This window comes from Bombus pascuorum, chromosome 7 (assembly GCF_905332965.1).
Source record: "Bombus pascuorum chromosome 7, iyBomPasc1.1, whole genome shotgun sequence".
Lineage (NCBI taxonomy): Eukaryota > Metazoa > Arthropoda > Insecta > Hymenoptera > Apidae > Bombus > Bombus pascuorum.
In genome coordinates this window covers 13,032,930-13,045,258 of record NC_083494.1, presented here as the reverse complement: position 1 = coordinate 13,045,258, position 12,329 = coordinate 13,032,930, and the positions used below count along the sequence as shown (strand labels likewise).

Genomic DNA, 12,329 nt, shown 5'->3' with positions numbered 1-12,329 from the left:
GCTTTTGCTACAACTCCATGTTATCGAGATATCAAGGGTTTTTGCGTTTTTGCGCTAATTACACGACAAATGTTTTATTCCTCTCCTTTTCCTTTCTTCTCTTTTTTTTTCGTTACTATTATAGTGGTTACAAGAAGTATTCGCATACGCTCTTATTTTTTAACGCAGACTTCGAATGCGACTTCGAATATCTTATAAATTTTATTTCATAACTTTTATGGAATACAGGAATTTAATTTTGTTTATTGAATATTTCAGCAGATTAATTGAAAAATCATTTACTTTCCCTAAAAGACTTTTCTTCGTGAATAAAAATTTCCAATTGACCGGTGATTAAAGGAGCGAGTAATTCGTTTCTCAAATACAAGAGATTGAAGTATCCAACCGCAATCTTACGCTAATTAAACGAAATATTCAACCAGGTGGTTTGTAATTTAATCGATGAATGTATGCATTATATCTTTGATTTTGCGATACGTATAATGAAAATTTTCTTGAAAATAAATTCACGACAAGCACGTGTATTATTTCGATTGTGCGCGTACAATGTATACAAGGTGGGTGCACAGGTCGCAAACCGCATGCTCGATAACGAATAACCTGCCATATACAGAATATTCGAACAGAGTCGAGGCGAACGCGTACGCGCTTCGCCGTAATTACGATTCTCGATATTGTTTTCGGTCGCATTATTAGTTCGAATTCCGGCGAAAACCACCGAGCATCACGAGAACGATAAATCGATGAGATCCCGACGTAATAGCAATCGATTAACGACCACGCACAACGTGCTACATGTTATCCTTATCGACGTTTAACATTGCAAGATGATCGTACCAAGTTTAAAAAAGATTGCGTTAATCTTTAAATACCTATTAATGTCAATCTTGGATTTTGTTTTACCGATTAATTTGGACATTAATTAGAGATTTTAATTTTAGATATTTTCAGCTATGTGATATCAGAATATCGTTAGTGCAATATTGATAATGCAATTGGTTCTGAAAAAATTATTCCGAATGAATAAATGTTTGTCTTTTTATCCCCATAATATTATTCGATTTATATTTTTTTTTTTTATTTAGTAGATGATTTACAATCAATTCTCATACAGAATTTTAAATAAACTTTTTTGGCGTGGTACTGTAACTTGGATTATAAAAGTTTATAGTTTGTTTGATTCTAGTTGAATCTAATGCTTCAATCTAAAGGGGTATTGTCTTTTTCCATCGTGTCGAGTAATTGGGTAACATATGGGTTTTGGTGGTTGTTAACTCTTATATTATATCTGTTTCTGAACTTGGCTATTTCTTCTTTGACTGTGGGTATCTTAAGGTCGCCATGTATTGTTTCGTTGGTAAATTCGACTTATATGAGAACATAAATATCTATCTAATTAAATTCACTCGTTTCCACGATGCCTACATATATATGCGTTTAGTATTATGAAATAGAATGTTATATACGTAAGTAGATTGTACTTGCGCGTATTAGCTTATAAATCTATCGATTTAGTAATTTCCTGTAATGAAACAGTATCACGTAGAAGAACGTTAAATAGAAATGACAAATAATTGAGAGCAGAAGGGGAGAATTAAAAATAAATTGCAAATAAGCTAGAAATGAAAGCATTGCACTTGGAAAATCGATAATTAAAAGTAGAGGAATAAAAATACTGGAATTAGAAAGGAAAGAGGAACGTTTTCAATAGATCGAAGTCAAAACGTCTTACGATTTTTTCCAACAGTATAATCGATGTCTTGTTTCCAGAATACGAACAATCGTATCGCTCGTATATAGGGGTGAAAAAGAAAAGGAAACGAGCCGTGTAATACAAACCAGACACGAAACCTATATGCTTCAATTTCCGTGCACTATCCGGTGGGAAAGGAAACAAAACTAACGGCGCGCGATTAAAAACGGATAGTATAACCCTCGTGTTTAATTTCCCACCCTTGCCGTGCTATGGCAGAGCTGATTCGACTGGTCGAATCGGATCGAATCGAATGGAATGAAACTTCCTTTCTTCCTTTCTCACGAGATAGATAGGACATACAAAGGAAATGTATATTTAAGAGTATCGAGGAATCAAACAGTTAGAAGATATAAAAGAGAATATACTTATGTGTCATCAGAACTATTAAATCACCCTATGAATTATATCTTTGTAACATGTTACATCCTGTATACTAATGAAACGTATATCTTTTAAATTGTTACGTAAACGTTATCTACTGATTGCTAGTAACAAATATAACAATAGCATATCGGTAACAATAATTAAGACGAGAGATAGTCGCTGATGATATATAAATTACATAAAACCAAAGAATCTTCAAACTTGTTGAGGTGTATATTAAACGTATTGGTTCGTTCATTAAAGAGACGAGTGATAAAATTGTAATAGTCAGTGTATATTAAACTCACTGTAAGTACAAATACAGAGATAACGTATACCAGTCGTAATCGTCGCTCGCTCAATGCTCCTGGTCGACTCTACGCTCGCTATTCGACTGTATGATTCGCTATAATGATTCGTTATTATGACAGTCCTAGAGAGCACGTTCGTCTATTTGTATCGACAAGTGTTATTGCAAAAAGTTAAAATGTTACTCCCGTTGACGATTACAAATAGCGACGATAATATTTTGTCAGGAGTTCATTTACCTTTGAACCTAGCAAACCAAAACAACGTTGGTATTCCAAGGTGCAATAATATGAGTCTCTCATCCAAAAGGAAAATTTCAACCACCCAGCAGTATTTCCATAAATCATGTTTTAACTCGAATTCGAAGGTTCTCACCAATCTTTTTTTTTTTTTTTTTTATTTTGGTTATTTTACAATTTGTCCATATGGACATTTGGTAAAGTGTTACATCTTGTTGGTGAAGAAAAAAAAATAAAAATAAAGAATAAATATAGCATGTGGGCGGCTACCCCCAGCGGGGTGCCAGCTTCGTTTTTTCTAAGTTATGTCTTTTATGTCACCAATCTGACCGAAACATTTGCACGATCCTGCCGACAAATCCATATTTGCCTATAGCTCCTCGCTCAAGTTGTCCAACATTTTTCGTAAACAAGCATCAGAGCGGATGCACAAGCGACGCCGGGATACGCATCGACCGAGCGAGTACAACATCCAGTTGCCAGCAAGCACGAAACACTTCCCTATAGTTTATCCCGCCTGCTCGTCTATTTGCTCCCTATTTTCTGGCTGGTGGCACAAAGTTCCTGCGCGATGCATACCGGGACCGTGGAAAGTTGTTGAAAGAACGGGAAAAATGGCGCGGTAAAAAGCCGAGGACGGCCGAGTTTCCGTCTTCCCGTTTTATTATCTAGTCTCCGTGTAATCTCTCTACCCTTTCTTTATCCCCCTTCTTCTCTTTCTATTCCCTCTTTCCCTCTTATTATTTTTTCTTTCCTTCTTTTTCCGTCAGTCCCGCTGGGATCGTGTTTAACATTTTTACGTGTATTCAACTGGTTGCCGTTCAGCAGGGTTTCGTGCTCGAAAACTTTAATAAACGAGCCATCCAACCGTTCGTTCGCTCTTTTCTTTCTTCGTCTCGTTTCCACCCTCTGTTGCTACGATGAAAGCGACGCGAAGGTGGAGGATCGGTGTCTCTGTCCTCCTCTCGCGCGCATTAGCGCGCCCCGCAACTGTGCTGTTCTCTGTCTGTGCTGCCGCTTTCGACTCTTTGGGACACACGATCGATCGATATCCATTCCCCGGGGGGAGACGAATTTTCGCACGGCAACAAGATATATCCGGAGGAAATAGGCCCGCGACATTAATAGACACCGGCAACATAGTAACACCCTTTACGTCTCTATCGGTCTTGAGCTGGGATTATCACGATTTTCCATGAATGCATATATTTATAATATACAAAGGTATCGAGTTGGATAATAAGGTCGTTCGCGTTTCTTCAGAAAAACGTCAAAGATCGTTTGCTGTTGTATGGAATTTATTCCATTAGCGACGCGTTCTATTATTCTTTACACGTGCTTTAACTATTGTATATTTTGAAAGACTTTAACAAATGCATTTCAATGTGTACGTTTCTATATTTTTTAAAGTATTTTACATTTTCGAAATATCGAAACAAATATCGTATATCGTTAATTTGCTGATTCATATAGGTTTATATCGTCTATGGCTTCGTACAGTTAATTACTCACGTTCGGATTGTAATTTCAAACGTAACTGTAATTCTTATTTCTGGTAATGGATTCTTTCAATTTATGGTTGCAATCGAACGGATACAAATGAAATTAAAATACAGCCTCAATAGTTTTTCTTTGTTTAAACTGAATATGATGCTCGATATCGTGCGATTCGATAAAGTATAGTTCATTAAAATCCACGTAGAATTAAAAGTATTTTCTCGACAGCTTAATGTATGAAAGTTAAACAAATGTTCAATTAATTAAAACGAAATTGGCATTTGAAAACGAATATGTGTAACTTCTCTTCTTCATTTCTGTGAAATTAATCTAACAATTTGAGAAAATAACGTATGGTATAATAATTCTTATCTTATTCCCTAAAGAAGAATATAATATAAATAATGCAAATAATCTTCTTGCGTTGATTTAAATTTTCTCGATAAAGAAAAAACGCTTCGACACAATTTAATTCGATAAATAATTAAACGAACCATTCACATCGTCGTATTTGTTTAATCAACAGCAATGAAACCTTATCGAATTGAAAGTAATCAATATAATGGAGCATCTTCCGTGAAATTGTGTTTTAATTTTCGCACGACCGTTAATCCTCGAAGAAATCCTTTAATCTGTTTTTCCTTTTATCCTAAGTCTTATAGGATACAGGAAAACAGAAGGGAAGGAAGAAGGAAAGAAATACGAACGATATATTTTTAAATGGTCGCAGCTGGAGTTAGCTCTAAGATTAGATAATAAACTCTTCGTTTTCTATTTCATTTAACATCTAAATCCTACCAGTTCTCTCTAAGTTATGCGTGTTTTTATGTATACATAGACCATTTAACATAAACATCTAAACTCGAATAGACAACCAAACGAAAAGCATCAGGAATGGAATTTTTTTTATAGTCACACAATTCTCCTCGACTCTGCAGATAAAAATCGAACTTTCGAAAATTCTCCGATTCTTTTGCAATACTCCTTTCGCGTATATTTTTCGTTAAATAACGTAGTTACGCAACGAGGTATTATTTCCTGATTCTATTGTAGAAACTGATTAATTACAGTAAAAAGTGTTTTAGCTACTAGTATTTAACGAGTAACTAGGATATAACTAATTTATATCACGATACTTGCGATGGATAAAATATATCGACAGTGTATAAAAAGATGACGAAAATGACAACAGCTTATGGTAATCGCAAACTTTTTATTCCCCAACTAGTCACGTAACAATTACTTGGTCTTACAATTAGTAACCGAATACACGAGGACGTTAGATAAACAGGAAACGCGTTAAAGCAATTTTCACCTTCTTAATGTTTTTAAGAAAAAAAGAGTCCTAAGTGTTTCCTTCCTATATCGTAACTTCTTTTGCTATAGCATATACGCACGTCACTGTGCTCTTTACCGCCACGTGTAAAATATTAAACGCATGAACGTTTTGTAATTTTACATTATAAAATTGTAAAAGGTATATTCAATAGTATTTTAACAAAAGATATCATTACGAATAGAAAACAATATAATAAATCGTGTTCAAAATACAACGACTGGCATGAAATAAATTTTTTACAATTTTTTACAATTTCATGACACAAATCGTTAATAAGTAAACATTTCGTACATTACAACCAAAGACTTCTATCTTATTTCCACTACACAATGACAGAAACACATTTCACAGTCCCTAAAAATCGTATCAAACTATTTAAAAAATTTCACCAAAAAAAAAAAGCCAACGCAATTTCCCAAAATCCCCACAATTATCGGTCGTACCATAATAATCTATTGGATACTTTGTCTCCCAGAGAATTCTTCGCCAGACTAGCAGGCGAGCGTGCAACAATGTATTAGGGATGATCAGCGAATTCGAGACACGTTTTGTCCAATGGCCCTGATAAACACGTGCGACCTGCCTCGTGGATCAGAAAAGGAAGAAGTCTGGACGTATTCCTGGCTCGGATATACGGCCGACCATTAACGAAATGCCCCGTGTTCAATCGAAAGAACGCACAACTTCGCCAGGGGTAAAATTCGTGGAGCACGTGGTCGCCAGATGCGCCTCAAACTGGTCCCAGAAATCACTAGGCCTCGTTGATATTATAGTAACTACTAATGGCAAACAATTTTGTTGTTTCGGCGGATTTTCAATAAAACATTTGAATCGCTAAGCTCCTGTAGCTTTTAATCCTTCTATATTCTTTTACTTATTTTCGATCTAAAGCTTCGAAGTAGAGTTTTCTAATATCTTCGATTGAACAAAATACGAACAAAATGTTTATCTTCGTTTATCAGAATCTTCAACGAAGCGTTTGAATTATCAATCCTCTTCAACTCTGCTGTACTCTTTCGGTCACTATATTTTTCTAACATTAGAAAATATCTTCGTAATAGTCTTCAAAATAGTTGTTTTGTGAAATTTTCACTAATACATTTGAGTATTAAATCCCTTTAATGTTACCGGTAGTAGTACAATTATCGCAATGAAAGTTTTGAACGAGACACAAACTTTTTTTTTTTTTTATTTTATTTTGGTTATTTTACAATTTGTCCTTATGGACATTTGGTAAAGTGTTATATCTTATTGGTGAAGAAAAAAAAATAAAAATAAATATAGCATGTGGGTGGCTACCCCCAGCGGGGTGCCAACTTCGTTTTTTCTAAGTTATATCTTTTATGTAAACTTATGTAAACCATTTATTTTTAATTTCTTGTGGGTGATTCAATATATTGTATGTGTGTATCTATTTACAACTGGAAAGATCTCAAAAGCTGCAAATTGTTCAGTGTATATTTCAATCGTCGAAACGTAAACTATTTTGAGCTATCGTGCAACAAAAATGGTACCACTGCACCCCAAGAAGTTAAAAGTTACAAATGAGCAACGATTTTGTACTATTTATATTATCGAATCTCATGAAAGTTTATTGAATCGTACAGTTCTGTAAATTTAAGAATTTGTAATTCTCGAAAATTTTTCATTGTCATATTATCGTCTTCGTACGTTCCATTCCGCCCGTATGCTCTCACGTATGCACTGTTTATCGTCAGCATGAATAATCCATCGGACCACCCGGTGTACATCCCGGTGTGCATATACGCGTTGTTCCGCTTTGCTCACCTTACAATAGGATCGAATCTTCCATGCATTCATAAAGGACACGTGGTACGTACCACAAACGTTCACTGAAATCTCAGATCAGCCAAGTTACTTTGGCAATCGTAATGCAAACTAATTTGCTTCAGTTGATTCGCAAAGATCCGATTTATCGATCGATTGCTTGATTTTCCGATACGAAACTGACTTTTGTCGAATTTATATAAATATTATTGAAAAAAATTCACACAGAAAGAACACTTGCTTTCTTAAAACTTGAACGATCCTCAATAATATTGTTCCTTTTTTAATTGAAGCATTCACTCATAATTTCTCTTATTATTACACGCACTTCAGCAAATTCCACGTTTTCATCTTCTTCATCGTTTTAGTATTCCTTGCGGAAAATCAAATTACTTAAATTCGAATGACTCCAAGTCACTCAACTTTACTTGTATAAACACAAACTCCAAGTAAAATTATTCCAACTCGAACAACTTGACCAAACTAAACCCTGAGTAAGCCTTTACAATAGAATCAACTCTTGCAGACATGTAACTGGTTTTCTAAAATCCTGTGCTTAAGGAACACGTGGTTTCGTGCGTAGAATTTATTAGAGGGATTTGTTAGAAGTCTAGCTAATCAGAAGTTATTGTGGAAGTTGCTATTGAATGCTAGAGATTTTTGGTTCATAAAAGTGAAGAAAGTTACTATCGTTCCTAAGAAGCTTACGCATAGTGATTATAGCGAGAAGGATAGTTAAATTGATTGGTAGAATTGAAAGATACTTTGTTTATGCCTGGAGAAGTTGACAGAGGTGCTAAGCGTCTGTCATTGTGGCTCATTTGCTTGATTCATAAAAGATATAACTTAGAAAAAAAAAAAAAAAAAAAAAAAAAAAAAACGAAGCTGGTACCCCGCTGGGGGTAGCCGCCCACATGCTATATTATTTTTTATTTATATTTTTTTTTTCTTCACCAACAAGATATAACACTTTACCAAATGTCCGCAAGGACAAATTGTAAAATAACCAAAATAAAATAAAAAAAAAAAAAAAAAAAAGAATTTGCTTGATAATGAGATTGACTCATCGAATCGAACAGACAACTAGTTGTGTTCAGAACTTGTAGTTCGAGAATTTATTATTTCGTGCGGTGAATAAATCTAGCGGTTTTATCGATGAGTAATAATTAGAGAACAAGGCTGATATGCAGATCGAATATAATAATAATAATTGCAAAAATAAAAGGTCTAACGCACCATTTTTACGGGTTTACTATTTTGATCGAAGCTGTTAAAACGGGAATACGTACAGAGAATGGAATTTTCACCAAACTTTATAAACTCCACTGAAACTGTTTATAGCTGCAAATATATTGAAAAAAAAATCGATTTCTCTCGATAATGAAGGTTCGTTTAAAAAAGAAACCCTTGGCAAAAAAGAATTAATAAGTTGGGCATGTTCGTGTAAAACGAGCCCGTATGCAAATAACGCGATTAAAGCGGTTGAAAAAAATGGAGTAACGACCTGCACACACCGTTGACGTCGAAGTAACTCGCGCAGATAGGCCAGAAATAATACTCCATGGTGAAGGTAAATGCACGAAGGTAAATGCACGAAGGAGAGGTTGAAAACGTGTCGTCGACACGTGTTGCACGAACGATACGACTCCTCGTAAAATCATCGAACGCCCCTGCGAAAGCCCGTGAAAACGATTCTGTTCGCGACCGATTGGCTTTTAAAGCCACGATGAAAATGCGAGACGCTTAACTCGACGTTGATTACGCTTTAAATATAGGTAGAGTGTTAGCAGCGAACATGATAAGAAACGATTTAATTGCGTAACGGTACCATTTATGTATACAATTTCCCGAAGAAGTTGCTATGAAAAATTCAACGTGATATTCGAAATTCGTGACGTTAGGTTGGTGTAATAGAAAATATGTTGCAGCGCGAGAGATTGTTCGTGCGAACTTTTACTCGACTGCCTCGTAGAGCAATTTAACGCGATCGAGTCTCTTTAAAACGTTCTGGAAAGAACCAAATTAGGCTTGTAGACTCGTAGAAGGAACGAGTGGCTACTTGATGAAGTTCTGGCGATAGACTGATTCAGACTGACGATAGAAACGATGTTTGAAATTAGGCAAGTTGCCGACGGTGGATACTCGAATTTCCTGATTTCGTATTTTCTCGAAATGGAGGAGATGGAGAGAAGAAATAATTGACGAGTGTGTGTTTCAAAGAAGCCAAAAATGTAACCTCTACATACCGGTCACATCAGGTAGCGAGAGGCCTTGAGGCCTGATCAATAAAACAAGAAAGCGGGCTCGGTTTAAAGGAAGAAAAAAGATATACCAATTCCACAAAATTTCGTGTCATTCGACTGTCCTTGGTTATAAACAGTTGTAGTTTCTTTAAATTATTTCTAAAGACTCTGGAAGGTTTTATAATCGTATTGTTGCGTTGCAATGAAATGTTTGTTTGAAATTTTCACTAAAACACCTGAATCAAAAATCCCGTCGAATCTCATTGTTAATAGTTGATTTTTTTTAATGAAAGTGTTGCAAACAATTATTTATTTGCAAAAAATAAAATAATTTTAATGAAATTTTCATTTAAAGAAGATGAAAAATATAGGTATAAAAATCAATCTGGAAATTCTGTAATTTTCAAGAAATTACATTTACTAAAGAAGCAGAGATTATATTTAACATGCACAAGTTTAACACAATATCTATATTTTCTTGAATTTTTCTCTAATTTTGAAAAACTACTTCCATAATAGTCACGTAAGTTTTATTTCATGGAAATGTCGGCGGAAACAATATTTTTATTCTTTCCTCATAAAGAACAGTTATTGTTCATTCTTATGGCCAGTTGTAATCCGAATGTTCGCCACAAACGTCTATTTCCATTTCTCACGCGTAAAACCAGCCGATGAAACTGGCTCTTCGTACTTTTTTTCTACATTAAATATACTACTTAACAAGAAGTTCCATAGTTTTACACTTTAAAGCGCGAGCAGTTTGAAACTTCTAATAGTCGCATTTACCGGTGGGGATGATGTGAAAGAAAAAAGAAGAAACATTCATTAAAAGAACGAGAACGACAACCTTTGCACCTCGAAGTAAAAAAGTAACAAAAAAATCCAAGGATTCTCGTATTCAACGTTTCTCTGCATAAATTTTCGAGCTTTCTGCTTCCAGTCCACGTATTCGTTTGCACAATCCTAAATCTCTTATTCATTAGGTAATCCTAGTCCATAACATTTTCTGATATATGCCATTAATATCTAACAACATTCAACTTGAAGGTACATATTCTCATCAATAGAGCTTCATCATGAGCAAGTATAGAATACAAAAGTAGCAATATCATTAAGCGTTGTAGGTACACTTATCATCCTTGAAACGTGCCAAGATCCCTCCATTCTACCAATAGAAGGCAAACTACAACGCTTGTCCCTTCGAAGATAATGTTTTATTTATTTCCTTCGCTTTTCCGGTTGCTGACGTTTCAGCATTCTCAATCTACCTTTTCCTTCACCTATATGGTGTGTGTAAAAAAACTACCTAGCTAGGTTTCTTATTTATATAACTTTATAAAACAAAGAATAATAATAAAATAAAAATAAATAATATAAACAATTCGAAGTGTATACTATTTTTAACCTACTATTTATATGTTGGAGATGAAAGGACATTGGGACCTTTCTTTTGGAATGTTTGGGAAGCTCCCCGATACTTTAGTCCAGACTTTTTATTATAGCCGTACTTAAATAATAAAACTGAGAAATAGTTATTTATGATCTAATCCGAGTATGGTTGCCCGAGATTTATGACAGTGGGCTTGGGCTCGAAGTGACATAACGGGTCGCTGAACGTAGCCACGGTCACGGGAGGGACATGTATCTAACAGAGGTATAAAGTAATTAGATAGCTCTCCTTAAAAACTAAGATTGACCCGAGGGGTACAGAGAGGAGTATATAAAGGCAGTTTCACTTGGACTGAGATTCAGTCCGACAAGTTCTACTTGTACGGTGGACAAGTACGTTGAATGATACCAGAATCATGTATCAAATCGCATTCGTCATCCCGTTGACCGTGGATTCGTTAACCTAAATTCATTGTCATCGACATCTCGACTATTCAATCGTCACTATCACTTGTTAAACTCTGTAATAATCACATTTGTACCAGTAATTATCATCGATAGTACATAACAACGATGGCCAATTCACGCGAATGTTCATTATACGCCCCTAACTCCAATGATAACCCTACATATATAAATCTATAAAATTTCCACGAAAAATTAGAAATTACACAGCCATTTTGTTCGCTCAAAATCGACAATTCTAACGTTAAGTTACATTTCATTTCGATAGCTTCGGCCGCCAAGAAAATCGCAATCACTTCGTCGTCATTATCATCTTGGGCAATGGTAACGCGCAATGTGCTCTACGAGAAAGTAAATCGGCGGAAAAATTTTTCCATTATTGACTCGTCTGCATTACACCGGCTATTTCCTTCGTCCTTTGTTTCCCTGTCTCGCAATTTGTTCACCACCTTGATATTACACGATATCGCAATTCGCAGATACCATTGGACGTGTACCCTTTTCCCTTTCAACCCCGTTCCTTTTAATCCTGTCTTCCCGTCTCTTAAGCACGCAAGTCTACAACCGCTTTCCTCGTTTCATTTGCAACTAGGTCGCAGACCTTGCCACAGAGAGAGAAAGAGAGAGAGATAATTATCGACAAATCGATTAAGAAAAATATGCAAATTCGAAATGATATAAACGACCTCGTATCGGAAGTACATATCGTGATTTTACATCAATCTTATCTGACCAACGTTTTGCTTACCTTTCCCGTTCACTGTTACGTCAGAGACAAAAATTTCTTTGTCGTGAATCATTCGGTTATCTATAATCACATTATACTACACGTTAAAACGAATAATGTAAATACAGTATATTGGAAAAGAAGGAAATTATTGTGCTTCGAAGTAATTAACAGTGAGTTCTCTTCTGTGTATGAAATATTTCTGTTTACCCGA

General features: G+C 35.3%; 1 protein-coding gene across 3 annotated transcripts in view; it reads right to left on the bottom strand.

Annotated features, from left to right (window-relative positions):
* The window catches only part of LOC132908716 (tyrosine-protein kinase Src64B), an 88,666-nt gene that overhangs the window by 57,279 nt on the left and 19,058 nt on the right, over positions 1–12,329 (bottom strand). The window lies entirely within an intron of this gene.